Here is a 15,736-nt window from a genome sequence, read left to right on the forward strand (position 1 = left end):
GGTGAGAGAGAGAAGAGGGAGGTAGGAGAAGAAACGCGGAGAGAAAAAGAGAGAAGGAGAGAAGGAAAGGGCCAGACACGAAGCAGCGAGAGATCGAAGGAAGAACGAGGAGACGCTTGGAGAGACGAGCAGACGAGGCGGTAGAGAGAGAGAGAGAGAGAGCGAGTGGGTAGGGAGGGGATACGGTCGGGCGGCAGGCTTGGTTGGTGCGTCAGTCAGGCTCGAGACACCCGCGAGAACGGAGCGGTGGTTGCCTCCCTTATTCGGTACGTACGTTCAATGCGCCCCCTCCATCACCCCCTGCCCACCTAACAAGAGTCTCGACTATCGAGGCAGTGTCGCGCAGAGTGTCGTACGAGGCGTATTGCTCCGCCTGTCCGTAACCCCTTCGTTATATCGGTGTTCCTTTTTATACATATATAATATATATCTGCAACCCTCGTGTTTCGATTTGTGCCGCGTTCGAACGAACCGACCTCGGTGAACCTATTAGACCGGCCAACGATCGAAACGATCGTAGAGAGAAAGGAGAAGGCGGGGAAGGAGAAGGAGGAGGAGGAGGAGGAGGAGAAAGAAGAGGAGGAGGAGGAAGAAGAAGAAGAAGAAGAAGAAGAAGCTTCCATCCAGGAGTTTCTGCCGATTACACAAAGCGAATCCCTTAAAGAGAACGAAGACAGTGGCGGATACGCTACGCTAGCGGTCGAGTGAGTATACATCCAAGAGCCTTGACTCTGCCCTCTTCTCTTTCTTCGTCGCTTTGCTCCTGCCCTCTCTCTCTCTCTCTCTCTCTCTCTCTCTCTCTCTCTCTCTCTCTCTCTCTCTCTTTCTAATCTTGTTTTTCTTTCTCATCGGTTTCATTTTTTTTCTCGGGCCTCTTCTGCATCTCTGATCTTCATCCTCCGCTCGAACGTGTGGATTTTTCCGATTGACCTGAGTCTACTGTCGCGCGCAACAGACACCGGCGAAAATTCACCGATACGAGTTTCTCTTCTCCCGTGGCAGACGGTGGCATTGATTTCCTCCTCCCGTCCTCTCGCGCCGACCGCTCGCCCTTCCCTTCCCTACGTACGCATCGCGATCGTAATCTCTCGCCCCTTAAAATTTGATCAAAATTTCGCCAAATTCTTCGAAATTGGGGAGAAAAGTCTAACGATACAATCGAGATACCGATCGAAAGAGAATAAAAGGAGGATCTCGTTATTCTCCAGTTCTCGAATATTTGCTTTTAAAGAGCGCCCCCTCCCGATGCATGTGTATCGTGCTGCACGAGCCACTCCTGCGGGAGTTTGAGGATCGTTTGTTTGCACGGCTCGAGAAGGATTCCTCGATTCTCGGTTTGTGGCGTGGTCGGGACGAAAAGCGCGCAAGCGGAGGAACGAGTTTCTCGAGCCACGCTCGAGCGTAATTTCACGCGAAACTCTCGCAACCTTGAACGTTGCTGGAACGCTCGATTCGACATCGTTCAGGGGCGTCGAAACGCGGCCAAAGCTTTTAACAATACGATCACGAATTCGTGCTCGGTGTCTCTCGTTCCTCCTCGAATTCTATCCCGAGGAATCGAAAAACGAGGAAACGCGAATCGTTCGTTTTCTCGGCTCGAAACAGGATCTCTTTCGTTCTCTGACAAGGTTACGATATTGGTATCGTACCTCGAAGGAGCGGTGTACGATTGAGATATCTCTATTTGTAAACAGGCCACCGTTTATTTACATTTTAGAAACTATGGTTATTTCCCTGTTCACGCACACGCTTATGTTTATCAGTGTAGTGTAAAAGCAAGAATGTTTCGCTTCGAACGACCGTTGAAATAGAAGAAGCGAATTGAATCCTTTGTGTGAAATTATTAAATCGTTCCAAAATTCGGAGTAAGTATAATTTTACGCGAAAGTAAAAGTTAAATTATTTCGAGAGTTTTTCTTTCTTTTTTTTTTTTTCGATGGGTGTGGTGCTCGAAAACTATTAGGCATATACATCGCTTTATTTATTTTTTATCGCTTTTAAGAGATTCAGTCTTGTATCTCGTAATAATTTTCCTCTTTTGAGATACAAAAGAAAAAAATAGAAAAGAAATTTCCAGATGTTTATATCCCTCTTATGTTGCGGATCTATCCTGATTATTATTTTTATCTTTAAAAGATATTTTCTATGTATTATATTATTTTTATTTTTAAAAAACATATGACATTTTGTTCCATAAATGGAATTAAAAAGCTACGTCGATCAATATTTTGCAAGTAAGTGTAAAAAAATAGAATTAACGAGGACTTTGAAAGGACTTGATACGTTAGAACGTCGATTATTCGAACGTTGTAAATATGTCAGACACGCTAATTTAAATATTCTTGATAATCGATCATTCGAATGACTAAACTTCGAACAATCGATATTGAAATAATCATCGAAGTTCTAATACTAGTTGATCACGAATTTTCCTTTATTTCTAAGGGGAAGGTGATCATTCGATCTCGTATCCTTGTTTGTTCACGTACTCGCGATAACAAATATCGCTCGATGCATTTACTCGATCCGATATACATTATCGTTCACAAGTATTTAAAACACTTTATCGAATCTTCATCGATTTTTGAATTAATTTATTATTTTAATTCATTCAATGCTTCGACGATCAGGTTAATTTTCGTGTAAATAAGAAAATTTCTAATTCTAATCTTATAAATCATATAAATAAATATGATAAATAACGATATTTTAATAAAATTATCCTTGAATATCGACATAAAAATTCGGTTCAATTCTTAAAAAAATGATTTTATCTTTTTTCACAAAGTTACAGTACAATTCAAAATCTTAACGTACAGACCAACGATAAATAATAACAACAACTCTCTCTCTCTCTCTCTCTCTTTTTCCTCTTCTATCTTTGTTAAAGATAACAAAACCTTCGATAATTTCAAATTATAGTAGGCTGACAACACGAGACTCAAGAACACGAAAGCGTATAGGATTCGACAATTTTAAAAATTATTTCACCACCGTATTCCTCGCCAAGTAACAATGATTCAAAGATCGATCGAAGGCCATTCGATGAGGTGTCCAAACGGTTTACGAACGTTTCGTTTCAATTCGACAGAGAACTGCGCGTAGTTCGGGTAATACGTGTCCACGCTTATCGCCGCCCAGGTTACGAACGCGAGCCTGGAAATCGAGAATCGTCGACCTCGAACCATGCTTTCATACAGTATTAGTCACACGTAGCCGACCGATGAATATTTCAACGTTACACGCCGTGCACACACCGTGCAACACACGCATTCCGCGTGTGTTCGTTTCGAGCATTGCGCCACCTCTAATCGACCTCTCCTCTCGATCGAAAAGGACCAAATGTCGAACGTTCGACAGTTTTCCGCTTCGATCCGTCTGAGATGGGGGACTCGGCTCGAACTATTGTCCCAGTTGCCGTGGAATGGCTTCTGTTGCTATTTAAAGACATTCGTTGTCGCGATAGAAATACGAAATATGAAATTGTTTTTTTTCTTTTCGACGTTAGAAAGAATTTTTTGGGGAAACGATATTTGTTATTCGATCCGGGTGACGATTACCGACTGTTAGCATTGCAAATGCGGTTGACGAGTGTGCCTTATCTGCGGAATTACCTTAGGTAAACGTTGCAAATACGACTTGTTTATCGGAGAGGGAATTGTTGATTTGTAGATTGAATAACGTTAACGCTTCTCAGTCAGATGTGCGAGAATCGAACAGCATTTAACGAGCAAATATACTCGATCGAATCATATTGTGTACATTGATAAATACGAAAAGATACGCTTCGTCTTATTCTCTATGTCTTTTAAGAAAGATAAAATTCGACTTTGATTATTTTTCCAATTTTAAAATATCGATCTTTCGTTATAAGCGCTTGCTTGGACGAAGAAACAAAATCCACACAGAAGCACGAACCCGTGTCCTCGGGATCGTTCCTATCCTCTGAATTCACGACTCGGTTTCGATACTGCACGTGCTGAAAACGTAGCCCCGCTCGGGTAGGCGGCAAGGGTGTAGCCGGTCGAGTCCTGGCCCGATGCATTCGCGATTCTTCCGTTCCTCCTCCCTCCGCGTCCTCCTTCGCCAACGTTTTCAACCCGTATTCGTGACTCGTACTCCAACCGTAGAAACGAGACGATCAACTTTCTTCCTCCTCTCCCTCTCTCTCTCTCTCTCTCTTTCTCTACGGCTTTGGCCGTTCGTGGTTCGTGGTCACGATGGCAAATTTTCTTCGAAAATAGGCTCAAGCGATCGAAAAAGGTATTAAAGGTATAAAATAATTTTCGAAAAGAACGAAGGAGCATCCTCGATTTCGAGAAAAATTAAATTTACTTTCATTTTCTTCGACATTTGTTTACGAAATTTCTAGAAAAGAAAAATAGGAATTTCGAACGAATGGAATGGAATCGACAAAGTTCGAAATAAATCGTTAAATCGAACGACTCGAGGGCCTTCCACCCTCTCTCTCTCTCTCTCTCTCTCCCTTTATCTTTGGTCGTCTCTATCGTCTGTCGCCGCAAATTTTTCTCAGCGGGATGAAAGTAGCGGGCAGGATAGTCGTGAATTATCGAAGTGGCCGGCGGGGTCAGCCGGTATCGATAGATCGAAAATGAATTATTGGCTCCTTGGAAAGGAGCACGAGAGAGCCCGTGGAGAGAGAACGTCCCCGACCGATCTAGCCACTTTCGCATCGCGGACGATCACCTGGAGCGCACTCCAACGCTATCCAGACCCTCCTCGCCGAGTCAGCTATTGCAGAGCAACCGATTGATTTTTCTTTCGAGATATCTCACGATGACGAACGTTGGAGAGTGGATGGGATTTTTGGAAAGCGTTGTTCCTTTCGAAAGGATAATCGAGTTAATTATTCGAAGAATGACGAACGGTGTGTCAAGGCTTGGTTAATTTGACTCGAGCCTCTTGTATAATAATTCAGCGGCTATTAATATCGAGGTGACGAGAGAGCGATAAATTGAAAGTTGTTCTATCGAAAAAGCGATATAAATCGAAAGATACGTTAAAAGTGATATAAAATTAAACGTAAAATTGGCAACCATTGTCGAACATTTATACGATTTCGTTAAAGGTATAACATGCGTGTTCTGTGATCTGCGAGAATCTGATAATTTGTCACAGGATTTTTCGTCGTATTGTTAAAGAGAGAGAGAGAGAGTGATAAATTGTTTTGACATAAAATCGAAAGATACGTTAAATTGATAAAAAGTGATATAAAATTAACGTAAAATTGGCAACGATTATCCGAACATTGGTACGACTTCATTAAGAGTATAACGCCGTGCTCTGCCATCTTTCTCCAAGAATCTGATAATTTGTCACGGGATTTTTCGTCGTAAAGAGAGAGTGATAAATTGGAAGTTGTCCTGACAAGGGAGATACGTTAAATTGGCAACGATTATTTTACGATTTCATTACGAATATAAACGCGATGTTGCGCGATCTTTTGGAGGGGAATCTGACGATTTGATTTTTCATCGTATCGTTAAAAAATTTTATATATACGCGTATTACATTAACCACGCTTTAACTGTCTTCTCCTCGTCAACGCGGAAAGATTAAAATCGTAACACCGTGAAACAGCCCGGCGGTCGACGAACCAAACACAACAAACCAGACAAACGTTATCGATCGAATCGAGAAGGAGAGATGCAATTTGCGAACGCGCGCGTAGAAACATCCGATCGCCGAGTTGAACACTCCTCTCCCTCCCCTTTCATCCGAGGTAAGAGCTTTGAGAGTCGTTCGGATAAATATCCTAATCGCGGAAGTCGTGGCCGCGTCGTAAAGAAGAATTTCCACCGGTGAAAAGGAAGGGGAATAAACGCTTCTTCCCTCCTCCTCCTCCAAGAGCGAAGAGGAAGGAGAACAGACGATACTCGCCTGCGAGAGGAAAGAAGAGGACGCATACCGTTTCCAAGGGCGATTATCCCCAACCCCGTTCGTTTTCGACTTTCATTTTCCGCGAGACTCGTTCCTCTGAAAGGAACGAGGCAAATGTCAAAACGAAGAGACTCCCTCTTTGTCCCTGCGAAAATAGGGGAGGGGAACGTCGAATTTCCATCCCCTTTTGAATATCAATCTCTCTCTCTCTCTCTCGCTGTGGAACACATAAGAACAAAACACGGTTTAATTCGTGCCGGCCGATCATAAACATAAGCGTGTGTCGAGGAAAAGCGAATCTCAGGGGAATGACGAGAGTATATATATATATATAATAAGGCATCAGAGTTGCAGAGTTTCGATCCAATCCAACGACCATTATCTCGGATTATTTCCGATTTTAATTGTAAATAAACCGTAAGGATGATTGGAAGGGAACGATAGGAAGGATCTTTTCCAAGAGTCTAGCATCGTCCTATCACCCATCAAACTCGCTACGCTGTTATTGCAATTTCTCCCTTTCTCTCGCGCACATACACTGATTCGTAACGCTGTGTTACGTTAGCGACAAAGAGGAAGAATTCTCCGCAGGAGGAGATGCGTAAGGAGGATTGTTCTGCAAAGGAAATCGATCCAACGAAGAGGAGAAAAATGCAGAAGATCCGCGGAAGACGATCTCTGGTTCGTTGGAGGAAGAAGGAGGGGTGGAGGAATATTTTGGACGACGGTCAACTATGATGAGAGAGCGGGTCTGAGAGGCGACGTTTCGCGAATATCGAATCACTTTCGAGCGAATGATCGAAAGCGGAGCCAGGTTTTGCGTTGCGTCGCGAAATGGAAATAAAAATGCATCGCGTCGTGCATGACGAACGCGGGCAGGCATGAATCATCGGCATGAAAATAGAGCGGGCAGAGGCCAACGGCGAAACCGTGGACTGATAAAAAGCCGCAGGTAACAATACCTGGGATTATGCCACTCGTCGATAGACGAACGAATCAGGGAGAAGGGTGATCCATGCAAAAAGACTTTCCTTTTCGTAGAACCGTTTCAATTGACTTTTGTTCCACGCTTCATCTGTGATCTCGTCTTCTGGAGGATTTCCGATTTGGAGGAATTTTTATTATTATGTTATGTTCGTATTCTTTATCTGTTTTTTGGGGGGGGAGGGGGACCCAAGACACGTAGGTTGTTGGCAATGGGAACCGACATTATAAAGATGTCTACATTGGTGATAAATTTGCCAACACGGATTGTAATAACGCATAATAAGTATAATCGTGAATAGATTCTTGGTTTTCGATCCAATTTTTACGAACGATTAAAGGAAAGAGCTCAAATAAAGATTTATTTCGTATTCTTGCGTTCCATGGATTTTTTTTTACTCGTTCGAATTTGCATAAATGTAAATATATCCGCAGTCCGACAATCATTTATTCACATTACGTCGGGACGGAATTTCTTCAGATACAAATTTTATTTTGGAAGTTGGCCAGTTTCAGTCTCGATGATCGAGATGAAAGAAATTGTTGAATTTCGATTTTTGCCGATGATAATTAACGACTTGGGAGCCAAGTTTCCGGAACAAAGTTCAAGGATTGCGATCGAATCATCATCACCGAACGATGACGAGGGTTTATCACAATGCGCGCCGCCAGATACGCGGCGGAAACGCGCTGGAACCTTCGCGAGGGAAGAGAGAGAGAAAAAAAGCGAGAAATTGTCACATATGTGTCGCATCGTGCCAACTTGGTGCATAATATGTAAGCAGAGAGGAAAGAGAATCGTCAAATTCTTCTTTGAGTCACACTTTGAGAAACATGGTTCGATGTTAAAATTAGTGAGGGAAAAAGAATCAAGATAATTTTTTTAGAACGTATTCGAGGATTTTAACGAGTCGAGAGTAAAAGTTTGAGAGAACTACCCTTCAAAGTTTTTTCAGGAGCAAAACTCTCTGCTCTGCTTTCGACGATATTTTTCGCAAACGAACGCCGCAATATTCAATAATTCGAGAATAATTTAATCAAACTATCCACCGTTAAATAATTATTATAATTTCTTTCTCAAATGTGCTTATATAACCTTAAAAAAAAAAAAAAAAAAAGAAAAGAAAAGAAAAGAAAGGCGAAAATAAATAGCACGTTGGAAGAGAAGAGAAAAATAGAAAAAATTTCGTGGAAAATAATAATATTATTAATGATCGATACTGGAGGATGTAAGAGGATACCGTATGGGCGTGGCCCAGACTTAACCCGTGAAACGCGTACGAGTATATAACTCGAAAGCTGAGGTAAACGGCTACTTGGACTTAATATATCGATGGGAATGGAAATAAAATCGTGGTAGGAAAGTCAGCCGGTGTACGTTTTATTAGAAGCTCTTTTTCTTCCTCGTTCGTTACATTCGCGGAAAAGGTCAGACACACGTTGAAGGTGGAGCGCGCAACGTTACCGACCAACATCTCCCTCGATTCGTGTATCCAATTACTCGCGAGGAGAACGATTTTTATTTTCCCTTCGAAACGATACCCGCCCAGAAACGGAGAGATAAAAATCGGCGACGAAGGAACAAATAACAATTTTCCTTCGAGGAATGGTGTTGATGCTTAATAAATTAATAACTAATTAGTCTCCTTTTGCCAGATTTTTCTTTCTTTTTTTTTCCCCTCTATTCTCTCTTTCCATGCAATTTGCCATGGAAGCATTTAACGTACCGCCCACACGCACGCGCGAGACCATTTAAATTACGCTCGACGAAATGGTTGGAAGAGTGCCGCGAGTCGTAATTATTCTCTCCGAGTGTTGTTACTCCGTGTTAGTCATTTTTCAATCGTTCCTCGGCAATTCGATATTATACGTCCAATTTTCTTCCTTTTTTTCTTTTTTTAATCAAAAATATTCGAAACAAGTAAATTTGCAAAACTTTATTCGACGAGAATAAAAGGGATAATAAATTGAAAGTAAAATAATCTCGCGTGTAATTTTACTCGGAGACGCGATTTCTCGCGTTATCGGCTTTTATCTCACATTTTCTAGTTTTACAATTCCACTTTCGTAACACGTTCGATCGAGTACTATTCCATCGAATGTTGTTGTCCCAAAGGTGAAATCATTCCGTAATACGTTTGTTGTTGGTTTCGAGATAAATCTATGCCCCAACGTTTCCTATCCTCGTCACAATTATCTTTTTAATCGTCGTTTGTTATCTGGATGGATAATGAACGCAGAAATAGATGATGCTTCGAGCGGAGAAAGTGACGTGGTATTCTTCCGCGAGTTTCTTCCTCCCTCTGTCCATCCATCTTTGCCTCGATATCAAAGATTTATGCAAATTATCTCGTCAAAAGTTTACGCTTCTACGTTTCATCCGACACGGCTGATCGCCTCTCGATAAGATGACTCGTACGATCGAATAGAGAGAAAGAGAGGATGGATTCTTTTTTAGGAAAATTCCTTGGAGAACCTACTAGCCTACATTATTGACAGCCAGAAAAGAAGGATTGGAAGTGGTCGATGAAGATCTCGTTCCAGATACGAGTTGGAACGAATCGGAGGAGATATTGTTGTCTGGAAAAAGGGTGCCAGGAATATTTGGCGATTCTTATCAATACGCGAGTATTTTTGTAGTTTGTTCCAATCCTTTGTATGCAGTATATTTTCAAGGTAAATGGTTTTATTAATCTTGAAATATAAAGGACATCAATTTTAAAAATTGTTTATTCCTCGAATCGTGACCGTCAAAAATTTTCAGCCAAAATAATGAATAAAGAAACGATGCAAAGTTATTAATATTATTTATCGGTATTTAAAGTGCACCATTTTCCACCATAGACTTGGCTGCCCACATGCGCCGCGCATTTTTATCACAATTGACCTTAGATAGAAAATTCTTCCAAAACTTTCGTTTCGTTCCAAGTGTATTGGCGAGTGGACGAAAGCGGAACATTAATAAACGGAGAAACGGCGGCGGTGTCGGGTTAGATTGGGATTAATCAGCGTGTTCCTGGAAGCGAAATCTAAACGAAGGGACAAATTTATAAAAGTATCGTTGGTTGGAACAGGTTTCCCTGAAAGTCGCAGAAATACGGTGTTCTGTGTCTTGTGTCAACGAAAACGAAAGCTAGGAGGAATTTGTGGTTTGGTTAGGTGGTCGGCGAGTAGTGGCAGCCAAGTAGTGCCTCGCCTTCACTTATCTCTGTCCGCCATTAGGCCTTCCGTGGACGAGCTTGGCCGGAAACACGAATTTCGTTTTCTTCCATGTTTCCTTGATCTAGATTAAGTGTATAACTTGTCTTTGAAGACGAAAAGTGATCCAGATTAAACGTAATCGTTTTTAAAAATAAAAGATTTGAAATTGGGAAGGAAAGGGCTGTTAATAACAAATTTAATTTCACTTTCCATTTGACAAAACAAAAGTATCAAGTAGTAAACAAAAGTATTGAATTTTCTACTCCAATAAATTCAGATTTACTTCGCTTCGATCATTTTCGATGACAAAGATTTGAAAAATTTGGGGGGGGGGGGAAATTGCCTAAAATCGACGATTCGATTCTTTTTCCTCTTCCAACGATCCATTCGTTACCAAAGGTTTAAAATTGGAAAGAGCAGTTATTTTGCTAGATCGTCGTGGCTGACTAATATCTTCCGGTTTCTACGTGAAACTCTTCGTTAACCTCGATCATCGTGATTTTGATGATCCGTGAATTGCGAATCGAAATCGAGGAGGGAGCAAGATGGACGATCTTGTAACGTTCGTTTCACGAACGGCTATTTCCAGCCTCTGTTAACGCGATTCGACGATACATGGAGGGAGAGAATTTCGCACCTAGAAACTTTCTTGGATGGACTTTGTTTACTCTGTCTCGGAGGATGGTTGGCCGATGTTTCGTTAATATTCGTCGATGCCACTGTCGGTTGAACGATGGATCTTGACTTTCCGCCAACTTCGAAAGCGCGGATGAATCTATAATCCGGGCCCTGACGTCAAGTTTTACGCGTGTAATACGCGAAATATTCGCGCTGAAATAGCGTTTGGATTAGTCAGGCAGCCTGTTCGAGGGCGGCTCGATCTTTTCCTCGATGCGGCGGCGGCTTATTGAGCCGCACAGACTCGCCTTTTGACAGACCCACGATTATTCGTTACACGGAATCGCGCAGTTGCCGCGACGAACAGGTCGGCTAAAGTGAATACGGGGATAAAAATCGCGATAATTATCAATTTTAAATGTACTGTAAACGTACAATTCTACGATTATATATCAATATATATAATCTCTATATATAATGAAAGATAGACAGATAAAAGTTATCTCGTTCAAGTCGTTTCGAGGCAACGCTTGAATTAAAATTCTTATCGAGCCTCGAAAAAAGAAGAGAACGAAGAGAAGTTTTCTTTTTTCGTTTCAACGAGGGGAGGGGATTCGGTATCCGAGATGTTAAACATTTAAAACGAGCACAATGGCAGAGTGGAGAATCAAGTAGCGAGTGACGCCAACGTAGCGAGGAGATGAAGCTTCAATTGGAATACCAAGACCGACTTCCTGTTTTTTAAGTCACGAGCTGTTGAATTCTCGCGACGAACGACTTATATACGATTTAAGCGAATAAGCGTCGATAAGTGAATCACACAGTGGAACGACACAGTTTACGACACGAATCAATCTTTGCTTCTTATCGTCCAAATATTATAACACTTTTGCAATCGATATATTCCGTTTTCGCAGCGATTACGCGAGCAAAGCGATTTGTGAGGATTCCCTTCCTCCAAGTAAATCGAATCGAAATTTAAACGTTGCACGGGACAGGTTTGGATAGGCGATAGGATAGTTGGCAGAAAATAGAGGACCGTGCGCGTCGAATCCAATATTGGTAGGTGGTGAAACGAGGATATCGGAGTTCCCTTAACGTCATTAGACGAGTCGTACGGCTTCTGAGCCGCCCAGATACCTAAGGCTGGATACCTTAAACTACGCGAAACTGGTGAACTCGTTTTCTCTATTCTCTCACATATATAAGTTTTTTAACGAGGTCGGTTCTTTTCTTCAGAGAAAGAGAGAAGAGAAGAAGGTGGTGAAAAATAAAGACGAAGAGAGAGAGAGAGAGAAGGGGTTTTATTTTGAAACGAGTGAATAACGCGTTCCAAATGGAGCGCGTAAGGTCTCTTCCGGTTGGCAGTCGATCTATTTTACCGTGGTGCATCGGGCCACCAAAGGTTCACTCGATATATTCGTTGGAGGAGAGAGGGCACCTGTACTCACGTGCATAGTGTGACTCACCCCGTATATATTTCGGCGGCTCGAATGGTTCTCGTCAAAAGGGAAGCATTTCGCGCTGAGTCAACCACGAAATCCTGAAACTGCATGCACCGGGTGGGATATCTTTGTCCTTGCCTCTCGAATTTTATCCATATCTGTTCGAGGATGAAAATACGAAATGGTGGCTCAAAGATAGACAATTGAATTGAATTTTATCGTAAGGAAGCAATATATTTCAATATCAATTGAACGTATCCTTTTCAATGGATGGATGGATAATTTAATAATTAACGTTTCGTTAGATTTGCAACGATTTAACACTAAACTGCATGCACATTTTTGTTCTTGTTATCGATATCTGTTCGAGGATAAATCGTTAAATGGTATGAAATGGTCGCTCAAAGATAAATAATTAAATTGTTTTAAATCATAGAGAAGGAATATATTTCAAATTCGAGTATTTGACAATCAAGATTTATTTTAAGCAATTAGCGTTTCGCGACGATCCAAGAAGAAAATTATAATTTCGGTTGATTAATCAGATTTTCAGAGAAGCGTGGTCGCCACCGTATTGCTCGAGATTTATCGCGAAGGTCTTAAAATACCGAACGAAACACCTTTGCTTCTCCAGAAGCAACGGGCAATGTGTAAACTCGCGAACAAGAATAATGGTAGAGGAGACAATGCGAGTAACAACCGATACGCCTGTGGTAGGCAACCGAGCAGAACTCGACGATCTATTCTCGGCTTTGCCGCGTTCCGAAACAGGAGAGACAGGTCCAATTTCTGTCATCGTCTTGACGTGTTCCTCGAGGGATCCACCACGCACTTTATAGAGGTGATCGTAAAATTTCGGTGACCGTGTTGAGGCTCGAGACAGAGGCAGGAATTCTGCGGTGAAGTTTCGAGCGGAGTTTCGATTCTCCTCGCCGTGTTCTAAGTTTACAATTCCGAGGCCGTGGAATTCGGATCGTCGTAAACAGTTGCTCGCGTAGAGCTTCACGAAACGCTTATAAGTCTTCTTTGAACGATAGAAAAATTTATAGGTGTATAATTCAACGGTTAGGTGGGGAAATTTACGCTGCTCTTGCTGTTAACAAATCAAGAGTCCCACGCTCGTGGAAATACGAGGGATGAACAATTTCTGCACAACTCTGATCGATCAATTTTCTACTACTTCTTGAACAGGATATTTCGAGAAAAGTTTCAAAATCGTTCAAAGTTTACACTGAAACTTCAAAAAATATATATATTTAGAAACGAAAGAGGACGAAAAGCGCATCTTTCGTTCGCCTCGTGTCTAAAAGGAAAAATGGCGCGAGAAGGCGCCACAGGAGGTGGCCACTGAAATCTTAGGGTTATTTCGAACGTTCGTTAAGCAAGGAATGATCTTCGTCCGTGGATCGGAGCGACGGGATGCCCCCCCTCTCGTTTTGCATGCCCGCATAGATCGAAAGCGTCTGTTCGCGTGGAAAGATTCAGCGTAAAGATAAAATCGAAGGAAGATACGGTTTCTCGTCACGACACTCGGCCTCTCGGGGAGTAGAAAGGAGGCTCTTGGCCGAGGGGATCACCTATTAGCCGGGAGGAGATTCATGGATGCTGCATTATTCATAAGGAGAGACACTTTGTGCTCTCTTTTTTTTTTTCTTCTTCTTCTTCTTTTTCCTATAGGAATAGTGGCTAATTCGAAACATAATTTCGACAATTTGTGCGTGAATCAACGTGTTCAGATTCGGGCGCGATCGTTGCAATGGATCGAAACGTAACTTTAAGCGATGAAACGTTGGTGGCACGAAAAATATTGAAAAATAGATATTTCAAGACGTTGGTTTTATTAATTGGGATAGCGACGAGTGACGATTGCAGATCAGTTTTTCATCGATGTATCAACGACATCCCCAACTGTGTTCTGTAAAACGCGGGATAAACGCGATGTTACGGATATAAAAGGTACAAAGTGTGCAAAATAATTGTGTAAAATGTACAAGGTAACCTTCGAGATATAGAGAATCCCAAATCGGCCTACCAGAAGCCCGACTAGTATTCGTCGTGAGTCACGCGAACATTCCGCAGAATCCATCGAAGCGACCAGCCGGAAAACGTAGCCCTCCAACGGGTCATCGAAAAATTTATTTCCAACATTTATGAAAATCCCATCCGAAAATTATTAAATTACGAGAGTTAATTAGTTAAAAAAGAGAAAGAACAGGAAGAACTCGAACAACGTTAATTCTTCTCGAAGAAGAATCTTCTGGAAGAATCGTTGAAAATAATAGAATCGAAAGAGGAGAAAAATAAATTAATTCTCGTTGGAAGAATGGTCAACGAATGGAAAGGTTTTTGTATCTTCTCTGGGCCAATAAGTCACATTGATCATTCATCGTGAATAACCCGTTCGTGATCTCCTCTATCGAATTTCACCCGGCCAAGTAGCGAAGTCTGCTTACACGGCTTGCTATTGACGTCGGTAAACACGCGAAGTTAGAAGCTTAGATAGCCTTGAACGAGGCTCGATCCCGACGCTGGATCCATCCGCTTTCTCGATCCGACCAAAAAGAATTTCGATAGGAGAGGAATGAGTTGTGCGCTCGATTGAATTTTCCATCCTCGTCGTTTCGACGATCGCTCGATCGGCGAAACTTGATCGAGATTCGATCGGACGATTTCGATCGAACTCGAAAAGAAGAGTAAAATTAGAAAAAGAGACACGCGTCACATCGAGAAAATAGCTCGAAGAAAAATACGACGTGAATCGCGGAAAAGGATGAGACGAGGAAAAGTTCTTTTCGAATTTTTCATTTTCTCTTCCCGTGCATCCGAAAGATTGGATTCTGGAGTCTGCCAAGTCAAGAAATTTTAATTCCAAGATGGCGATTTTTTACCGCGCCGAGAGAAACACGGATCCAGAATCGATACGGCGAGAATTACCGGGTACGACGAATATACATATATTCGTCCAACTTTCTATCCATTCCTAGAAGAAGAATCCCATCCTAGAACCGGACGGTCTCAATTTCTATGCGATTTTACAAGCAATCTTCGCGTCCCGGGGTATAATTTCAGACACTCGAAACGGCTGGATATACACCCAGTGAAAGCCAGAATGAAAGGATTAGCCTAGGATTTCGAATGTGGAACTCTTCTCCTCTCGAAGCCGACCATCGGCGATTGGCTTGGAAAAATAATTGCAAAGAGATGTCGTGGAGAAACAGAAGAAAGAGAAAGAAAATGGGGAGGAATCCCTGGTCAGGGACAGAGTGCGAATTCCTGTACGAAGATGGAGGAAAAACGGGAGTGTTAGACACTGGGAAGGCCGGGAACGTTCCTCCACGGCGCGGGTCGCACCTTGGCGCGATTCGAAGAATCGCAGAAAGGTAGCTGGCATCGGTTCAAAGCCGCGTAACAGGCCGGTTGCGTCGCTTCTTATTCGGAATCCCGGATAGCGTAAAACGGCGTGCACGGTTATTACATCTCCCGGCGCGCTTAAATTTAGGCACGCGGAAACCGAGTGAGGCCGAGCCGAGCTTGGGGCCACGCTTTAACCCATTAACCACTTGGCGAGGGATTTAATTTCGATCTGG

General features: G+C 42.3%; 1 protein-coding gene across 1 annotated transcript in view; it reads left to right on the forward strand.

The window, feature by feature from the left end:
• Positions 1 to 219: 219 nt before the first annotated feature.
• LOC100866778 (uncharacterized) overlaps positions 220 to 15,736 on the forward strand; it is a 62,728-nt gene continuing 47,211 nt past the window's right edge. Inside the window, 1 exon segment of the mRNA XM_086917914.1 lies at positions 220 to 266. The gene's annotated coding sequence lies outside the window, so the exon portion shown is untranslated.

This window comes from Apis florea, unplaced genomic scaffold (genome assembly GCF_048593485.1).
Source record: "Apis florea isolate Af1SG1 unplaced genomic scaffold, ASM4859348v1 contig_2272_pilon, whole genome shotgun sequence".
In the NCBI taxonomy this organism is placed as follows: Eukaryota; Metazoa; Arthropoda; class Insecta; order Hymenoptera; family Apidae; genus Apis; species Apis florea.